At 45.9% G+C, this 21,806-nt stretch overlaps 1 pseudogene; it reads right to left on the reverse strand.

Annotated features, from left to right (window-relative positions):
- Nucleotides 1-3,331: 3,331 nt before the first annotated feature.
- On the reverse strand, nucleotides 3,332-7,066 carry LOC123155493 (putative disease resistance RPP13-like protein 1; annotated as a pseudogene).
- Nucleotides 7,067-21,806: the final 14,740 nt, after the last annotated feature.

Consider the following 21,806-nt stretch of genomic DNA (forward strand, 5'->3'; position numbering starts at 1 on the left):
CTTGTTAAGAACATAGCCAAGAAGAAAATTCTTCTTCGCGGTAGAAGTCGTGGCGGCCTCTACCCCATCCCGTTTGGTCGCACATCGTCTTCCTCCACTCGCCAAGCGTCTCTCAGTGTCAAGACCACTTCGTCCCAGTGGCATCAGCGTCTCGGTCATCCCTCCAATAAAATTGTTCAAGACATTGTTAAGAGCAATGATTTAGTGTGTTCTTCTGAACATCATTTTTCAGTGTGTGATGCTTGTCAGCGTGCTAAGAGTCGACAACTACCATATACTTTATCCACTCATGTTTCTACTATGCCTCTTGAGTTAATTCATTCTGATGTTTGGGGGCCTGCTCTTGCCTCTTCAGGAGGCTATAAGTATTATGTGAGCTTTGTCGATGATTATTCCCGTTTCACTTGGATATATCTTCTTAAGCACAAGTCTGACGTTGAGCAAGTATTTTATGCTTTTCAGGCTCATGTTGAGCATCTTCTCCGCACTAAAATCATATCCGTTCAGTCAGACTGGGGTGGTGAGTACCACAAATTACACCGCTATTTCCAACGCACTGGGATCTCTCATCGTGTGTCCTACCCACACACCTCTCAGCAAAACGGGATTGCTGAACGCAAACACCGTCATCTTGTGGAAACAAGTCTGGCCTTATTGGCTCATTCATCTCTCCCTTTACGGTATTGGGACGAAGCTTCCCTTGCTGCATGTTACTTGATTAATCGCATGCCTACACCTGTTCTCCAACAAGATACACCCCTGTACCGCCTCCTTAAAGTCAAACCCGATTACACCTTTCTCCGCACCTTTGGGTGCGCCTGCTGGCCTAGCTTGCGCAAATATAACGCTGACAAGCTTGCTTTCCGGTCCACTATGTGTGTGTTCTTAGGTTATAGCCAGCTACATAAGGGGTACAAATGTCTCGACCGTTGCACGGGTCGTATCTACATCTCCTGTGATGTTGTGTTTGATGAGTCTGTGTTTCCATATGCTACACCTGGGGTCACCGTCGAGATCTCCTCCTTGGCTGATGTTCTCTCGTTTCCTTCCAATGAGCCGGTTACGGGTGACCATATGCGTAAATACGACTTATCCTACCTATCTACTGATCCGCCTGTTCCAGGCCATATTGCTTCTGTGCAGGCAAACCAGGACGCCGCTCCTCCCTCCTCGGCGATCGACGTGCATGGCGCATGCACGTCGCCCGGCTCGTCAGCTGCCTCGTCGCCCGGCCCATCTTCCGCGACGTCCCCGCCCTCTGCGGGCCGCTCGGCTAGCAGCCCGCTGCGGACGCGCCGACCTCCCCGGCGATCGACGTGCATGGCACATGCACGTCCCCCAGCCCAGCGACCGCGCGGCCTCCCCTGGCCCATCATCTGCGCCAGCGCCGGCCACTTCATCGCCTGCTGCCACGTCGTTCTCAATGCAGGAGGCTGCTGCTCCCTCCTCGCCGTCCGACCAGCTCACGTCGCCTTCCGTTGAGGGCAGCCCTGTCCCCTCAACCGCGACGCCTCCAGCTGCTCCGGGCCACACCATGGTCACGCGCACCCGCGATCATACTCGTCATGGGCTTGTTCCCACTGATGGAACTGTCCGCTACGACCCTCGCCGCCGTGCTTTCCACGCTATGCCTGTATCTCACCGCGATGCCCTCCGTGAGCATGCTTGGCGCACCGCAATGATGGATGAGCTGGACGCTCTGCGTCGCAACAAGACTTGGGTTCTTGTGCCTCGTTCGCGTGGTGTTAATGTCGTTGGGAGCAAGTGGATCTTCAAGACCAAGCATCGTCCGGATGGCTCCATTGACAAGCATAAAGCTCGTCTGGTCGCGCGTGGTTTCACCCAACAGCTTGGCATTGACTATGGTGATACATTCAGTCCGGTTGTCAAGCCAGCCACCGTTCGACTGGTTCTTGCTCTAGCTGTGTCTCGCGGATGGATTCTCCGTCAGATTGATGTCAGCAACGCTTTCCTTCATGGTTACTTGTCTGAGGATGTCTACATGCAGCAGCCACCAGGTTTTGAGGACGCTCGGTATCCCTCTCATGTGTGCAAGTTGCAGCGGGCTCTCTATGGACTCAAACAGTCCCCTCGCGCATGGTATGCCCGGCTCAGTTCTCGTCTTCTCCAGTTGGGGTTTGTTCCCTCCCGCGCCGACGCCTCTCTGTTTTTCTTCCGCCATCAGGATGTTCAGATATACATGCTTGTCTACGTGGATGATATTGTTATTGCTGGCTCTTCTCCACGTGCAGTTGACGGTCTTGTTCATTCACTTGCGGCCACCTTTCCTATTAAGGATCTTGGGCCGTTGGAGTACTTTCTTGGCTTGGAAGCGTCGTACAATTCAGGGGGTATGACCTTGACACAACGAAAGTATGCCATGGATCTTTTACACCGTGTGAACATGGAGAATTGTAAGTCCACTTCCACACCGTTGTCTACCTTCGACCAGCTTGCACGAGTGTCTGGACAGCCTCTCGGTGCCGATGATTCTTTCTGGTATCGCAGTGTCGTTGGTGGATTGCAGTATTTGACTCTCACTCGCCCAGACATTTCATTTGCAGTGAACAAGGTATGCCAGTTTCTCTCACAGCCAACTGATGTTCATTGGAGCTGTTAAGCGCATCCTGCGCTATGTAAAGGGAACATTGCAAACTGGACTGAAGTTTCGGAAGGCTGTCTCCACCAGCATTAGTATTTTCACCGACGCAGACTGGGCCGGGTGTTCTGATGATCGACGATCCACTGGAGGCTTTGCCATCTTTGTTGGCCCAAATCTCATCTCCTGGAGTTCTAAGAAGCAACCGACGGTGTCGAGATCTAGTACGGAGGCTGAGTACAAAGCTTTGGCAAATGGAGCTGCTGTGGCCATTTGGGTAGAATCACTACTCAAGGAGCTTGGTATTTCTCAGCAGCGTGTTCCTGTTCTATGGTGTGATAATTTAGGAGTCACATATCTGACTGCCAACCCAGTTTTTCATGCACGCACCAAGCACATTGAGATTGATTTCCACTTTGTGCGTGAGCGTGTTGCTTCTGGAGCTCTTGATGTCAGGTTCATTTCTTCTAAAGATCAGCTGGCTGACGTGTTTACCAAACCAGCTACTTGACAGATGCTAGACCGTTTTAGTACCAATCTAAACCTTGTACATAGTAGAAGTTCAGATTGAGGGGGTATGTGAAAATAGGTCTAGCGTGTCATGTACACGTATTATGTACGTATATAACTTGTGTATGCTGATCATTATATATAGAAAGACGTGGAGAGGCATTGCCCCACGGAAAACCCTAAACCTATTCTCAAACTCAGCAATCATACAGTTTGGGTTTCATCATGCATTCCACAGTGTTCTTAAACCCATCGTTCATCATTCCGCATTATTACATACCACCATAGTAAACAACTAAATTCAGTGTTCATCACTGAAGCTGGCAGACATAGCAGCAACTTTAACTGCTAATACTTGCAGTAAAGTAACATTTACTGAACACAAAAAGGGAAAAGGAAGGCATCAAAGGACATTAAATATATGCCTTACGTATGGACCTTTTTCAATAACCTCTAGTTGGTTTCCTTGGAATGTGCTCAATCTTTTGCCAATTTGGATCAGCGGTAGTTATACCGGATCACATTCTTGAGTGATGTGAGGTGCTCCGTATTACCTGGTAAGTCATCCAAGCTGCAGCTGTTGAAGTGAAGGTCTTGCAGGTTCTTTGGGCTGCCGTTATGCGTACCCATCAGCCAACTCGGTATCCTCTTACCCTGGTAATCCCTGATTTCTAGTCTTTCAAGATACTTTGATGGACAGAGACCCTCAAGCACCTCTGCTTGAACTTCTGGACTGAAGCTCCCATCATCCCAGACCAGAACCAGTTCTGTGAGTTTTTCCTTGCCGGCAAGATTGGCTTCAAGAGCCTCTTCCTTGCTCTGAACATTCTCAAGACCGTGGATCTGCAGCTTGCCTTGAAGCTTGTTTAGGTATTTCAGCTGGTGAGACTCGTACCCCTGCTTCTTACTTATTGTGAAGAATGGTAACATTTGGAGCCATGTCAGCCTGCCAACGTTCGGAAAATCAAGATCTGCCTTGCTGATTACACGGCGCAGGTTGACAAGGTTCATCATATCTTCACCTCTAGAAAAAGCCAAAAATTTGCAATGACCAAAATCTACCACCTGCATGTGGTAAAGCTTGGTAAAAGCACCTGGTAAAGTTAGCTTGTGAAGTACTGGAACCATGAAACCAAAATAACGCAGATGCTTCAACTGACCAATAGAATCTGGGAATGAGAATGAAAAACCAAATCCACTCCTCTCACGTGCTACTCTCATATTCAGTACCCGCAATTTCCGCAGCCCTGTCAACATAGTGAACATACTCGCTAAGAATTCAGACTCATCTGATTTAAGCCATATGATGTCATTGATGATGAGAGTGCGTAAATGTTTCAATCCAGACATCTTCTCAGTAAGCATCTCTATATCATAACTCCCGACAAAAAGGTAGCGAACATCTTGAGGAACTTCTCCTGTGAAGCCTTTCTCAATCCTGAAGCAATCTCTTCCAGAAACGTCCTCCGCTAAATCACAGAGCAGATCATGAATAGTAAAGTAATCAACCACACCATCATGTCCAAGAATATTTTCTTGTTTCCCTCCTAGTTGCAGAAATGAGGCCGACACCAATTCATCAAAGTAATCCCGAGCAACATCTTCCATTTCCTCTTCAGCTTTACTAGTCTTTATAAACCCTTCTGCCACCCACAACTTAACTAACTCATCACGTGTCAACTGATGCCGTCTTGGAAACCCATTGTCTCTTTCAGAAGGTCCCTATCCTTCTCCCTCATCCAAATCTCGACTTTCAGGTTTTTACGCAGCCGTGCACCTACTGTTCTGGCTGCTAGAGGTGATCTCTTAAGCTTTTTTGCAATGTCCTCTCCAATCGTTTCAAGTTCTCTTCGATCATGGCCACCTACCCTTGCATCTCCAAGTGCATAATACATGAACATTTCGAGGAACACTTCATCATCCAGGTCAGATATTGGAATACATCTCTCTTGAGCAGCACCCAGAGCTAATAATGCATCTTCAGTTCGACTAGTCACCAAGATTCTGCTTCCTGCCTTCCCAACATTCAGCGGAGAAATTAACTTTTGTAGTTCTTCATGGTCTTCCGAATTCCTACTGTTGTACCAGACATCATCCAATATCAACAAAATCCGTTTTCCACACAGTTTTTCCTCTAGATTTTCTTTTAAGGCATGAAGACGATTAAAATCCGGGCAGACTTCCCGTGTAGCCCCCTCAAACATGTCCCTGAAAATGGAATCCAACTCAAATTTCTGAGAAACATGAACCCACATGACAATCTCGAAATGACCATCCATATTCTCTTGCTTCTGCTTTTTCTCCTGATCATAAACACAACGTGCAAGTGTTGATTTGCCAGACCCGGCGATGCCATGAATGCCAATCACAGAATAACATGTATCGCTGACAGTGTCTGCTTGGCACTGGTCTTCCTTCTCATGAAGCATTGCTATGATCTTGTGAAGATCCTTATCTCGACCAATTACACGTACTGGAGGACTGATGCCTGCACTACGTGCATTGGTAGGAACAGCTTGTCTCCCCTTATCATTACTTACACATGGCAAGTTCAGCTGTTTCAAAATTTCACATGCATCATTTATAGCACTTTCTATCTTCTCCAGGCTCTTCTTCAACTCCACTTTTGACATACCAGTCACCTGCAAAACCAAATAACAAGCAAGTTGAGGCTATCAAGAACTCCTCCGTTTGAAGAGTATTTATACCATTTTTTCTCGCGAATATAGGCTTATTTCATCTCCCAATGAAAAGTTATTTTTCTGTCTATGCCTTGTCAATATCTAGAGAAAAGAGAGCATTGGGTGAAGAGAATCTAGGTTATCGAAGGCCGAGGTGGCTGCACAGTTGATATAGGGCATGGAGAGGCATGGTTGTCCCATCGGGAGATGACCAAACAATATGTCGGGGCTACACAGGGAAGAGGAGCTTGTGGAAGAATGCAAGTGGAACATTCTAGGGTCATCTAAGGATAACTAGGCTAATCTACTCTAATAAATACTATTACCTCCGTCCCAAATCTACTCTAATCATCCATATCTAGATAAATCTAAGACCAGTAATACGGGACGGAGGGAGTACTCTATATAAATTATTGATTCATTGTTTAGATGTTATAGGGCGCATGTCTATCTTATATAGGGGTGTAGATGGCTCCAACAAAACTAATCCTACTTCTCCTAAGAACTATATTCTATCTCTTAATGTATTTCAAGATCTTACGGTATCTCTTGCTAATTAGATAATTATGGCAAATAAGTGAGAATGCATTCTGATTGGCAGCTATAGTTCCCTAGTTTTTCTCAACATTTTTTTTACGGAACTCGTCAACATATATTTACGTGGTACAAAAAGATAGGAGGACCTGCGACAAAGCAGAACACATCCAAGTATGAGAGCAGGGAAATACCTTATCTTTTAGGGGGGAGCTCGGCATGGCAGACCGAACATTCTTCTTTAGCAAATCCATCTTACTGCCATCTGACTTGCCATCTTGGATCTGCTTCTTGAGGTGCTCGTACTCGACACTATCCAAGATGTCTTCGGCTTCATAGAGAGCAGATTTAAGCTTGTCTAAAAGCGGCTCCAAACGAAATTTGTAAGTGCTCTCGTCGACTACTTCCATCACCCTCTGCAGTTGCTGAACTTGTATATCAACTATCTTCAGCTTCTCCGTCGGGTTAAAGTCAAGGAGGGTGAAAGCTTTGTTGAGGAGCCTAGAAATGATGGGTGAGGCGAGCCAACCTACTGCAGATACGCCCCATCCTACAGCAGCATTAAGGGTAATTGGATCTGCCATTGCAAGCGCTGGGGGGAGAAGGCTAGCTAGGTTCAGGCTGCAGGGTCTCTAGGCACATAGACCCTGCAGCTGCAGGAGTGAGCACCGCCGGCGAGGTGAGTGTGAGGGGCAGCTCTCTGATCTACTCTCCAGATCTGATGTGAGGCTAGGCTATGGTAGTGTGGGGAAACACACAGAGGACGCGGGATGGGTGTCATTTTCTATTCAGCGGCGGACGACTCGCCGGAGAAACAGGGTTGTTGGGTCGTCACATGAAGACATGATTCATGTCGGCCATACAGGTTCATACTTTGCTCCTTAAATTAGTGCTGACAATATGATTTGATTAATGCACCGTCCTGCTCTGCAGAAAGTGCCCAATAATAAAGTAGCCGTGTAAACATCCTGTCAAAAATAATTAGCCGTTAAGCATGGCACTTAATTTACGCCTGACAGTAACGACCTTCAATGAAGTGTGCATGTTGTTCCTTGCAAAAAAAATGTGTACATGTTGTTTGAAGTTAGATTGACATGGCCTGTAACAGCTAACTTCACTATCAACTTTTTATTTTCATATTTACATGTCGATAACTTACGCCTAGACAGTAACAGCCTCCACTGAAAGTATCATGTGTAGTGCTGAATGTCTCTATTCAAAACGGGGATCTGGCCTACATATCCATTGATTAAGTTATAGCTACACTGGACGACTAGGGAGTTATAGCTAAGATATCAGTATTAGTGGAGTCATGCTGAATTAATTAATGAGCTGAACACAAGCTCACTGTTTCTTGAGAACAATGAACAAACAGCAAACAGAGAAACAAGGTTCATGTACAACAGAACTCAAAGCGAAAAATCATCATATAGTGGTCAGGAAATCAACCATCCATCTCACCTAGGCCTTGAGGGGGGCGGCATTCATGGCAAGTGGTGCAACTAAAATCCTCTTGCTTTAACAGCACAACACTGCAACGCAACATAAAAGAGCAACTTTGGCAGTCGTTAACCAGCAAAGGGAATCAACTAAGAGAAGGCTAGCTAGGCTGCAGGATAAATATGTACACAGACCTTGAAGACAGCTAAGATACATAAACAAGTACCAGTTGAGAGACATGCCTGAGCATGCATATATAATGCTATATGGGGTGGGGTGACTATCTGTCCAGGGCGACTGAAAAAAAAAACAGTTTCAGTCGACCGCGCGCCATCATCTCAGGCTCATTGTTTTTGTAACAATGAACAGACAGCAAACAGAGAAGCAAGGTTCATGTACAACAGAAGAAACTAAAATCTACATGTACTATTTAGAATGGTCAGGTAACAGGAAACAAACCATCCATCTCATTCTATTGATGGCAAGTGAAACTTGTCATGGTGTCGAGTTTATGTATCCCCATCTCAGGCTCGGTGCTCTGCGCGTGCACGAAATAGACCCAAAAAAAATTCAGGCGTCCGAAGAATAGCAAACACGGAATAGACCAAAAAAAAATTCAGGCACCTGAAGAATAGCAAACACGATACCACTAAGTCCAGTCAGAGTAGACACCTATATATGGATCGCTTTACTATAATTATGTCGGCTAATAATAGTTGGTGTACACGTCTCAGTCTTCTCAATATTTTTGTAATAATAAACAAATAACTATATCCTACTAAGGTAGAAAAACAAACCAAAGCATAATGTCTCCAGAACTAAGCTGAAAGCTGAATAAAGACTTGTCCCAGTTTCAAAATGAACAAAAGCAAGCATAATGTCTCTTCAGTAACCTCTCAGGTATCCCCTGTAAAAAACAACCTCTCTGTTAATCACTGGGTTGCTTTACAACTACTCCCTCCGTTCCTAAATATTTGTCTTTCTAGATATTTCAACAATTGACTACATACGAAGCAAAATGAATGAATCTACACTTTAAAATATATCTACATACATCCGTATATGGTAGCCCATTTGAAATGTCTAGAAAAACAAATATTTAGGAACGGAGGGAGTACAAGGTTATCTTATAATCAACTTGCATAACTGTCTAATGCTAGGATTGTGCTATCTCTGTTTTTATATGTATAGGAACAGAGAGTGTACTACACATCGACGCAGCACAGTCGACCTTGAAGACAGTAGTAAATTTCCAATCAGGTTCTTACAGGAGCACGGCTCAGTTTCATCATCTTATCATTAGTCTGAGCATTAGTGCCGGCCACGGAACACGCGGTACAATCTAGATAACATGTATTTGTCTATCTATATACTCCATATATACAATCTCTACCCTATTTCAACGAATGAAAACGCTAGGGAAAAATTACTCCTCAATTGGTCAAGCAGTACAAGAACGAGACCTGAGAAATGTGGAAACTGAAAATTACGGGAATGAAAGGGGATTGTCCGAGTCCGTGAACTCGCTACTTGGCGCTGACCTGCCGGAGACCTGAGTCGGCGTCGTATCCATAGATGGATCCGGTGATGGGTTAGCACCGGCGACATTTTTGGATATTTAGCTTGTGGACGAAGGGGATAGGTATGTAGTGGTATGACATGGAAAAAAATGTTGCATATCTTTGCCATGATCTTACTCGTGTTTCAGCTAACTGACATGTGAATGTGGATTCTTTGTCAAAGTTGCCTGGCTAGCTTGGTATCGTGACACATGCTTCTATTGTGTCGCGGAATCGGTTATAGCGTCCGTACCTTGAACTTGAGTTGATATATGATACTCCCTCTGTACCAAAATAGTTGTTGCTGGAGTAGCTGAAGTTCAGCTACTCCAGCGACAACTATTTCGGTACAGAGGGAGTAGAACAAACAAAAAAAATACAACCGCCTTATGTTAAGCCGCCATTGAAACAACACACATCAAATGGAAATTAGCTACCGCATGCACGTGGTCCCAATTCCCATCATATGACACAACCAGTCACCACCGTTGCATGCATGTTCACCCTATAAAGAATTAAAGATACGAACCACCGACGTAAAAAAGAAAAAAGATACGAACCACTGCCTGACAGAATGGCCAATTTGGCCAGAAAAGCAAATCGTCATCGAAACGCAAGGTACACACGTTCACCACAAAAATGCTACACCTACCAAAATTGCTACGTAAACTTACTTAAAAACGTTATATCCTTCTCTAATTCTAACTAATCCCCCCTGATTTTCAGGGTGGGCGGACGTGCTATCCACTTAAACGAAGCCACATCAGCCTTTACGTAACTTTTCGTAGCAAGCTTACGTAGGTGTAGCAAAGCTCCGTTCACCACGCCCAGTCATAACCGCAACTACTACACGTATCTTCCATGGATTAATCAGTTTGACGCTGAGAAAAAACATTTCTTTCAATCCAGCTAAAAGTGATTCTCATCATTACAATTAGCCAGACATGTCGTGTGCTTCCCATTGTGTTGAAGAATTTGCATTGGTTTGGATTTCATAATAGGGTTGATGAAGTTTGTAGAGAAAAATATCTGCATATATATTATCAGATTCATACCACTACATAAAATACAATATAAACTTTCATATTATATTTATTTTGTATTATTATTTTTGATATTATTTTTAATGAACTTGGTCAAACTTTGAGATGTTTGACTTTAAGAAAAATTATGTGCAGTGCATTATGGAATGGAGGGAGTAATAGACGTACATGAACATGAGAAGAAAAGACAAAGGTCTCTTACCAAGACAAGTTTCCGGTTATTCAGACACACAGGAATTTTTAGGTTCAAGATGGTTCTTAGATTCTGCTAATATCAGTGCGCATGCTGAGATTTCGTGCACCGAATGAACCGCTGGCAGTAAAAGAGAGTAATTCCACCGAAAAATCCATGGAACTCACCTTTAAGATTATGACCGGGCCTGCCGCCGGCCAGCAAACTTAAATCAAAATCATCTTGATATTCCCTTTGATTATGCATTTGCATGATAGGAAGCTTGTTTAACTAAATACACCTAGTTGCATGCTTTTCAATTAGGGTCATCTTTTTTGTAATGTATGATTAATTAGGAAACAAATGAACAGATAATTCATCACTCTCTGTTGTTTCGTAAGTTTTATCTATACAAAGTTCTTGCAAATATTTGATTAATTAGGAAACAAATGAACAGATAAATCTTTGCAGTGGAAATGTAAATATTTATAAGTGTGATTTTTGGTTGATTGTAGATGATGCTTTTTTTTCGGGGAGATTGTAGCCGATAGGTGATAGAAGCAAATATATTGGTTGAAGAGTAAAACAATTTATTCCGCACAACAGGATGGGAGAGAGAATGATCCAACTTATTCTGAATATTACACGGGCAAATTAAACGTAAACGTAAACTAACACAGTCGTCATGCATGCAAGCAGCAGGTCTTGGAGTGCTGCAGCAGGGACTTGCATGCAGTCATGCAAGAGCCCTTTGAATCAGGAATCACTGGAAATTTTGAATTCACTCAAACATTTTTCTTAACTTTTTCTTAGATTTCCCTGCCCGATGGAGTAGGAGCTTGTTTATGTTTGTTGCTTTGGCTGTATTGGTTAGTACCTGTAAGAAAGCGTGTGAATTTTAATTTTATCTTTATCACTTCTTCAACCCTTGAAGATTCTTGCAGCCAGGACATGCCCATGATCACAACTACGCATCATGGACTGAAGGACGAAGAGACTGCCACAAAGTTCCTGAGAGGAAATAGTCCTACGCAGTTGTGTTGCATTTCCAAGATATTAATCCCGCGCTGCTCTAGCTACAGTTCCAGTTTTTGTTCTTGTTGCTGCCTTGCATGCACCGCCACTTGCTTGTGTAGTGTTCCATCTGAATTGACACACCAACAGGTGCAGCTACGCCGCTGCATGCGCTCACTCTTAATCCATTGTAATAGCTTCACTACTCGTACACACATGTCTCCTACATGGGCGTTTGTAGGCGGGGGATCGGGGTACGTGGCGGCGCGGTCCCCATGGCGTGCATGGGCGGCGCCCTCGCCATGGACGCACGGCGCGGCACACGCTGGGTGATGGTGGCACGGAGGCACTGGGTGACTGGAACCCGGCGGAGAAGTCGCGGTGCCGGTGGATGGGCGTGTCGTGCAATGCCGACGGCGGCGGGCCTAACAACTTGTCTGCGGCCCTCGGCGCCTCGCTGGACGGCTGGTGCTCAGTGAGTCACCGACACAAACCTGTCCGTACCCATCCCGCCTCAGTTTGGCGGCTTGCCGGCGCTCACGCACCTCGACCTCAGCAACAATGCGCTCACTGGCCCGTCCCGGCGAAGCCGAACGGAACGCCTATATTATTCTCTGCCGAATGTTTTCGTGTGCTCCTGTTCGCTTATGCAGACCAGGGAGCAAACTGGAGAGCCTCGCCGTCAACTCCAACCACCTCGAGGGCGCCATCCCGGACGCCATTGGCGACCTCACGGCGCTGCGCGAGCTCATGTTCTAGGAAGATCAGATCGAAGGCGGCTGGATGGCCAGCCTCGAGGAGCTCCGCCGTGGGCCGGACGGCCAGCCTCGAGAACCTCCACGGCGCGCCAGGAAAACAACACCATGCTCGGTGACAGGCAACTGCTCCAACCTCACCATGCTCGGCCACCAGGAAAACAACATCTCTGGCCCCCCGGAAAACAACATCTCTGCCCCCCTACCGGTGACCCTCGGCCAGCTAAAGAACCTTGACACGCTGACCACTACACGGCGCTGCTCTCCGGCCCGATCCCACCAGAGCTTGGTGAGTTCTTGCGTTGTGGCAAGCCGCCACTGTCCTGCAGCCGGTTCGTCACGCTCGCCGACACGTCCTCTGACGGCCACCACACGCAGGAACCACCGCCATCGCGCCATGAGCTTCGCCTGCCCGCGCACCACCGCAACCACGTGAGCTCTGCAAACGCCACCGCGCACTGTCGACCTGCCAGCCACTTGCACCGCCGCAACGCGCTGCGTGAGCCCTCTATGGCTACGCTTTCCCCGCGCTGGACATCGCCATATATAACCGTGGAACGCGACCGCGAGCCCAGCCGGGGGTCATTGGAACCTCGCCGACCGTCGGCACCACCGCGTAAGGCCCCACTGGCCGGAGGCTGCCTACTATTGGGAACCCTGCCGCCATCGCTACCTTCTAGTACCGTGCCTCCTGCCGCTCAGATCGACGTTCGAAGGCCTTGCCGGTGAGTCGTAGAAGGCCTCTGAGACCCACATCGCCTGCTGGACTCCCTGTGCAGACCACGCGGCCGGTGGCCTAGCCTGCACGCACATCCCGCCATCCCGGCCGTCCTGCGGACCTCGCACCTTGTTGTCCGACCGTGCCTGCCAGCCATAGGCTGGAGCGCCACCCAGCCATAGGGGCAAGCCAACCGCGCACGCGCGCACACGACGTTGCGGCCAGACACAGCGCAAGGAGGTCAGGTGATGCGGCGACGGGCGGGACTGGGAGAGGCACCCGGCCGGAAGAGAGGTGGGAGCTCGATGGTAGGTCAGGGAGGAGGCCAGGTATTTATAGGCACACGATCGTTTTTTTTTTCATGGTAATACGTGTCTCATTCATATCATATCGTTCGACAAGTTCTAATTAAGCGGCCATCTAGAGAATACGGTGTAGGCGGTAACGCAACAGCATGCACACGTAGTTACATACGTGTCTAGAGGACCAATCACCACCACATGCAGGCGTGATGAATGGGTAGACAATTCCAGAAAAAGAATGGTTGACCTTCAAAATGGCACGCGTGTGGCTGCATGCGAACTCAAACTGCAGCCGGCCCTACAAACAACCCAAAGCGGCGGACGTAGTCAAATCGAAACCTACGAAGCATGCAGAAAAGCAAGAAAGGAGCAAACCGAATGTCTCATATCTGCTGTAAAATTGGCCTGTACACCCAAAATTGTACCCCGGCAACTCCCCCACAAATTAACGTGTCACTACCCTATTGGCCCGATTTTTACTGATAGAAAGAAGTCAAAAAAATCTGGTAAACTAAACCTGACCAGATTTAGTATATTTTGTATTTCATGCTATACGAAGATGGAGATACAAGGCAGTGACGGTGATTTTCGGGCGCACCACTGCTTTGAGTACGCCTGACCAACTGGATGTGCATTCACTCCCTGAGGCCAACTCTTCGGTACCTTTTCACAAAGGCATGCCCATGACAATCTCCGCATCTTTGTGCTAGCCTGCCAGAAGGTGTGTCCTTAACCAGCTGCGAGCCCCAGGTTCAGGTCGATTCAGTCAGAAACTTTGGTGAGCAAACTCCCAGCAATGAGATACTTTCAGCGTGTGACAAATGTTACAAACGACAGGAAACAAATAGATTCAGAGTTAATCTTTCCATATTAATATATTAGTTTACAGAGGAAGTACAAACGATGGGAATTCAGGTTTATCATGCATTCAACAGTGTTACAAATCATACATAGGAATAGCAGATCAAACCAGTGTTCATCACTGCACATTATGACATACCAATATATATATACATAGGTAGCACATTGTCCACTGTCCACCCACTGCATGCAGACATGACATTCTGCGCTGTCCGTGATTTATGGAGTAGAGCGCCCCACACCGCTTCACAAGCAAGCAAATACACAAGAATCAACAAACCAAGCATGTAGAAACCAACGATTCAGTAAGAGCCTGTAGATTTGGCAGCCCATCTCCTTCAGCTTCCGTCCTCGGCAAAAAGCACATGGCTGACAGTTTGCAAACGAATCAGAAACGTAACAGCAACATCAACGGCTAATAGTTGCAGTACCATTTACTGAACACAGAAACTGGAAAAGGAAGACATAGAAGGAAATCAAATATGTACCTTCCGTACGGACCTTTTTCAGTAACTTCCAATTATTTTCCATGGAATTGCTCAATCTGTTGCCAAATTTGATCACCGATCTCTATATATCGCATTCTTGAGTAATGTGAGGTGCTCTATATTACCCGGCAAGGCATCCCAGCTGCATATGCTGAACTTAAGCTCTTGCAGGTTCTTTGGGCTGCCTTTATGCTTAATTACTCATCAACCAACTCGGTATCTTCCTACCTTGGTAATTCCTGATTTCTAGTCTTTCAAGATACACTAGTAAAAAAAGGGTCAAACGTAAAGCACATTAGTGCCGGTTTGTATTTGAGCCGGCACAAATGTATACATTAGTGCCGGTTCCAACGGCTAGCCGGGCCGCTCTCATTAGTACCGGTTCGTGGCTAACCTTTAGCACCGGTTCGTGCCACGAACCGGTACTAATGAGAGTGGTGGCAGGATGTTGTCAGTCTGGGCCCCCTCCAGCACCTTTAGTACCGGTTCTTGGCACGAACCGGTACTAAAGGTCGTCCTACATAAACCCTTCGTCCACCCGAGCTCGCTCTGTTCTTCCCCTTTCCCCTCTCCTCTCTGTTCTTCCCCTCTTCCTCTCGAGCTCATCATACATTTTGCCCAAAATTTGTCAAGATTTGAAGGCCCCCATCCATTCAAATGATCACAAAGGTTAGCAACTTTGTCCTTTCATCTCTCATTGCTAGATTAGCTCTTTCAATGCTTTATATAGTTATTAATTTGTGAGTTTAGTAATTTGGGAGGAAATATATATATGTGCTACTATTTGATTTATATGCAATTTGAGGTTAAAATAACACTTAGTTTGCATATGTAGGTGTGGTTTACTTAGTGCCTACTAAATCTCCGTCGTAACCACCGTCGATCGCCCGCACCGTCCCGTCGCCGGCACCACCTTGTGGTGAGCCTCTTGTTCATGAAATTTTATATAAAAAATTGATGTTTGTGTGATTTGGATATATAGTTACTCGTATAATAATTATCTTACCCGTACGTTGTTTGTTATACATAGTGCCATGGTTTTGATATCCGTCCCCGTCGGCCTTCGTCCTTGTTATGATTCGGATGTGGTATATTCTCTTTTAGAACTATTTGTTGCATTTCGTGTTTATGACAAATTATGCCCATCAAGTTGACATAGATATTTTTATCTAGGAGGTATGTGAACCGGAAATTCCAACCGACCCTATTGTCGAGAGGTTAAATTTAGTTGAAAGAGAAAACGAGTACTTGAAATAAAAATTGAAAAGAATTGAGGGGGAGAAGATGGAATTGGAGTTGCATGTTGCCGATGTCGTCGATGATCACAAGATCAAGAAGGAGAAAATGCGCTTGAAGATTAGAAAGATTAGAAAATATGCCATCGATAGTGAGGCTTGGTATCATTATGCTGTTGGATCAATTGTTACCTTAGTTGCGATCTTGATCGCATTTGTTGTTGCATTTAAATGCTTTAGCTAGAGAGTTATTTGTTTGTTGCATTTAAGTGTTGTATGAACTTTATGTATGAACTTGTATTAATTTGGTCTATTCGATGTTGTGTAATGAAGATGAGCCGGCAATGGATGTACGATGACCGATACTCTCCCCAGTTCGTTGAGGGCGTGCATACTTTTCTGCTTGCGGCTGAGGCAAACAAGCGGGCGGATGGTTTTATGCCTTGTCCATGTGCTGGCTGTAAGAATGGTCGCAATTACTCTACATCAAGAACCATTCACGTCCACCTGTTTGAGTCCGGTTTCATGCCCCACTATAATGTTTGGACCAAGCATGGAGAAAGAGGGGTTATGATGGAAGACAATGAAGAAGAAGAGGAGGACGACAGCTATCCTGGCCATGGGTTCCCTGAATACGATGATACAACAATGGGGGAAGAAGCTGAGCTGGTAATGCGGGAAAAAGCTGAGCCGGCAATGCAGGAAGAAGCTGAAGAAGAGGCATCAGATGAGCCCGTTGATGATCTAGGTCGGGCCATTGCCGATGCAAAGAGAAACTGCGCAAGTGATTTGGAGAAGAAGAAGTTGCAGCGCATGTGAGAGGATCACAAAAAATTGTTGTACCCGAATTGCGTAGGTGACAAGAAAAAGCTGGGCACCACACTGGAATTGCTGCAATGGAAGGCAGAGAATGGTGTATCTGACAAGGGATTTGGAAAGTTGCTGGTAATGATAAAGGATATGCTTCCAAAGGACAACGAATTGCCCGAGAGTACGTACGAAGCAAAGAAGGCTGTCTGCCCTCTAGGGTTAGAGGTGCAGAAGATACATGCATGCCCTAATGATTGCATCCTCTACCGCGGTGAGTACGAGGATTTGCATGCTTGCCCGGTATGTGGTGCATTGCGCTATAAGATCAGCCGCGATGAGCATGGTGATGTCGAGGGCGAGCGCCCCAGGAAGAAGATCCCTGCCAAGGTGATGTGGTATTCTCCTATAATACCACGGTTGAAACGTTTGTTCCAAAACAAAGAGCATGCCAAGACGATGCGATGGCACAGAGAAGACCGTAAGAAAGACGGAAAGTTGAGAGTACCCACTGACGGGTCGCAGTGGAGAAAAATCGAAAGAAAGTACGGGAAGGAGTTTGCAGATGACGCAAGGAGCGTATGGTTTGATCTAAGCGCAGATGGCATTAATCCTTTGGGGAGCAGAGCAGCAACCATAGCACCTGGCCTGTGACTATGTTTGTATAACCTTCCTCCTTGGTTGTGCATGAAGCGGAAGTTCATTATGATGCCAGTGCTCATCCAAGGCCCTAAACAACCCGACAACGACATTGATGTGTACCTAAGGCCATTAGTTGAAGAACTCTTACAACTGTAGAATGGAACAGGTGTACGTGCATGGGATGAGCACAAACAGGAAGAATTTGACCTAAAGGCATTGCTGTTCGTGACCATCAATGATTGGTCTGCTCTCAGTAACCTTTCAGGACAGACAAACAAGGGATACCACGGATGCACGCACTGTTTGGATGATACCGACAGTATATATTTGAAGAGTTGTAAGAAGAATGTGTACCTGAGACATCGTCGATTTCTTCCGAGCAGGCATCCCGTAAGAAAGAAAGGCGAGCATTTCAAAGGTGAGGCGGATCACCGGACGAAGCCTCGCCACCGTACTGGTGCTGATGTACATGATATGGTCAAGGATTTGAAGGTGATATTTGGAAAGGGTCCTAGCGGACAATCTGTTCCAAAGGACGCTGACGGACGCGCACCCATGTGGAAGAAGAAATCTATATTTTGGGACCTGCCATATTGGAAAGACCTAGAGGTCCGCTCCGCAATCGACGTGATGCATGTGACGAAGAATCTTTGCGTGACCCTGCTTGGCTTCTTGGGCGTGTATGGGAAGACAAAAGATACACCTGAGGCACGGGAGGACCAGCAACGTATGCACGGAGAAGACGGCATACATCAGGGTCATGCAAGCTACGCTCTTACCAAAGAAGAGAAGGAAATCTTCTTTGAATGCCTGCTCAGTATTAAGGTACCGTCTGGCTTCTCGTCGAATATAAAGGGAATAATAAACATGGTAGAGAAAAAGTTCCAGAACCTAAAGTCTCATGACTGCCACGTGATTATGACGCAACTGCTTCCGGTTGCATTGAGGGGGCTTCTACCGGAAAATGTTCGATTAGCCATTGTGAAGCTATGTGCATTTCTCAATGCAATCTCTCAGAAGGTAATCGATCCAGAAATCATACCAAGGTTACAGAATGATTTGGTGCAATGTCTTGTCAGTTTCGAGTTGGTGTTCCCACCATCCTTCTTCAACATCATGACACACGTCCTAGTTCACCTGTGCCAAGAGATTAACGTTTTGGGTCCTGTATTTCTACACAATATGTTCCCCTTTGAAAGGTTCATGGGAGTCTTAAAGAAATATGTTCATAACCGTGCTAGGCCAGAAGGAAGCATCTCCAAGGGCCATCAAAATGAGGAGGTCATTGAGTTTTGTATTAACTTTATTCCTGACCTTAAACCGATTGGTATTTCTGAATCGCGGCATAAGGGCAGACTGGATGGAAAAGGCACGCTAGGAGGGGAACAAATAATATGTATGGACGGACATTCTCTCACTGAAGCACACTACACAGTTCTACAGAATTCCGCCTTGGTGGCTCCGTATATGGATGAACACAAGAATTTGCTACGCTTCAAACACCCGAAGCGGTCTGATGACTGGATTACACATGAACAAACCAGGAGTTTCGCCAGCTGGTTGCAGACACGTATCATGCATGACACCTCTATTGAAGATGACCTGTACTTGCTGTCCCAGTTACCATCTTCGAATATAATGACTTTGAAAGGGTACGAGATAAATGGTAATATATTTTACACGATCGCCCAAGATAAGAAGAGCACCAACCAAAACAGTGGTGTCCTCTTTGATGCAGAAGCCAAGACGGGAAAGGAAACATATTATGGTTATATATAGGCCATATGGGAACTTGACTATCGACGTGGTTTAAAGGTCCCTTTGTTTCGGTGCAAATGGGTCAATATGACACGAGGCGGGGTAACGGAAGACCCGCAGTACGGAATGACAACAGTGGATCTCAACAATCTTGCGTATGCAGACGAACCATTCGTCCTAGCCAATGATGTGGTACAGGTTTTCTATGTGAAGGACATGTTTACCAAGCCAAGAAAAAGAAAAGATAAGGAAGCGAATGCATCGTACGATGAGCCAAAGCGGCACATAGTTCTTTCTGGGAAGAGAAACATCGTGGGAGTGGATGAGAAGACAGACAAGTCAGAAGATTATGAAAAGTTTGATGAAATTGCTCCATTCACAGTGAATATTGACCCGAGCATCCCGTTAAATGATGAAGATTTTCCATGGTTACGGCGCAAAGGGACACACACGAAGAAAAAGTTTCACACCAAAGATCTGGGATGTGATCGGCTTCACTAGCTATCATCACTTTCTTCTGTGTTTCGCACCGAGAGGGAATCTCTGTAATAGTTAGGGTAGTTATGTGTTTTGGCATTTGAAACGCGAAGAAATTTTATGTGCAAACAAATTCTTTCATGCCTTTACTGATTTTTAAAGTTAAGTTATTCACAAACTAGTGATTCACACTAATTTCAAATAATTCAAAATTTAAACTATTCAAATTTGAAAACTACGGGCACTAACAGAAAGTTTGTAATTTTTTGTACCTAAAACAAAAATGTTCACAAAGAAACTCTAAATACACAAAAAAACAACAAAAAAATAAATAAAGCAAAAAAAAGCCCTAACAGAAAGTTTGTAAGTTTTTGTACCTAAAACAAAAATGTTCACAAAGAAACTCTAAATACACAAAAAAACAACACTAAAATAAATAAAGCAAAAAATAAAATAAAAAAAGCCCGCCTACTAGGCCAGAGCGGCCTGCATACGACTAGAAACCCAATCTGTCGTTGGGCCAGGATGCAGGCCCGCAAAGGCCAAGTGGGCCCACAGGGCTGCAAAGAACACGTAGGCCCAGTAAGCCTGCTTTGTAGAGGAGCTCGAGAGAGCGACCGCACGGGGGTTTATAAACCAGTGCGGTCGCCCCTCGGCTAGCGAGGTGGGACTAAACTTGTCGCACCGCACCTGCGCCAGCGCACCCCTTTAGTACCGGGTCGTGGCATAAACCGATACTAAAGGGGGGCCTTTAGTACCGATTTGTGCCACCACCCGGTACTAAAGGGGGTCGCTTCCCGCCGCTTGGCCTGGCCAAAACAGGCCTTTAGTACCGGTTGGTGGCTCCAACCGGTACTAAAGGTGCCTTCTATATATACAACAGCTACGGAAATTTCAGTTTCCCTCTCTGTTCGTTCCTCTGTTTTCGTCTCCGTCGCCGTCACCGCCGCCCTCGATCGTCTCCGTCGCCGCTCGTCTCCGTCGCCGCCCCTGTCCCCGTCGCCGCCCCCGTCCCCGTCGTTGCCCTCGTCTCCGTCGCCGCCTCGGGCCCGTCCCCGTCGCGCTGTCCCCGTCCCCGTCGCGCCGTCCCCGCCGTCGCCGCCCCGGCCGTCGCCTCGCCGTCGCCTCGCCATCGCCTCGCCGTCGCCTCGCCCGTACACACACACACAAGCATGTTTAATTAGTTTAGATAATTAGTCTTTAATTAGTTTAGATTATTTAGATTATTATTTTGTATGTTTAATTAGTTTAGATAATTAGTGTTTAATTAGTACACACACACGTATTTTGTATGTTTAATTAGTTTAGATTATTTAGATTATTATTTTTTCACTATTATATATGTATGAATGCATGTTAGATGGATATAATTAGTGTTTAATCAGTTAGAAATTAGTATTACATAGAAATGTTAGAAATTAGTGTTATATAGAAATGTTAGAAATGTTAGAAATTTTAGTGTTATTTAGATTATTTAGATTAGCATAATTAGTGTTATATAGAAATGTTAGAAATTTTAGTTATCAAAATCCAATCATTAAAAAATGTTACTTTTTACGGGCATATAGCTAGTATTTGTTCTCGACGATGCCCGGCCCGCATCCTCGCCGTCGACCCGTCCGCGACGACGTCCAGCCGACCCATGTTCGGGACTGGGCTTCGCCGGGCTGGCACTGGGAGGTGCTGCCTGGAGGGGCGCGCCGCTTGATGAGGAACCCGGCCCCGGGTCTCGTCGTCGACCCTGATCTCGTTTGGTGGCGTTCGCGTGGGCCAGTTTCGGTGCGGAGGGACCCGGCCCCGCCGGATGTGGTACGTCGCCGTGTCAGGGAGGAGGACGAGCACGTCCATCGCTACATGGTTGCGTTAGAGGGCGGCAGGTTCTCCAATACCTGGCAGTATCTTCGGGGATCTCACTTCAGCTATGATCCTGTGAGGGTTCCTTCTCTTTGGGTGTCCACCGCCCGCGCCGCAGGAACCGCGAGTGTCCTAGATTCTTCTGTAGTATTCGATCTTTAATTAGCTAGCCAGTGATGTACTATTCAATATTATATATTATTCGAGACGATGTATTCGAGATTATATCTATTATTCTAGACGAAGTATTCGAGATTATATCTATTATTCGAGACGATGTAATTTCAATACTAAATTGTTTTATATTTCTTTTGAATTAGTTAAATAAAAGCTATGGCAGACAATACCGACAGAGAG

This window comes from Triticum aestivum, chromosome 7B (assembly GCF_018294505.1).
Source record: "Triticum aestivum cultivar Chinese Spring chromosome 7B, IWGSC CS RefSeq v2.1, whole genome shotgun sequence".
NCBI lineage: Eukaryota > Viridiplantae > Streptophyta > Magnoliopsida > Poales > Poaceae > Triticum > Triticum aestivum.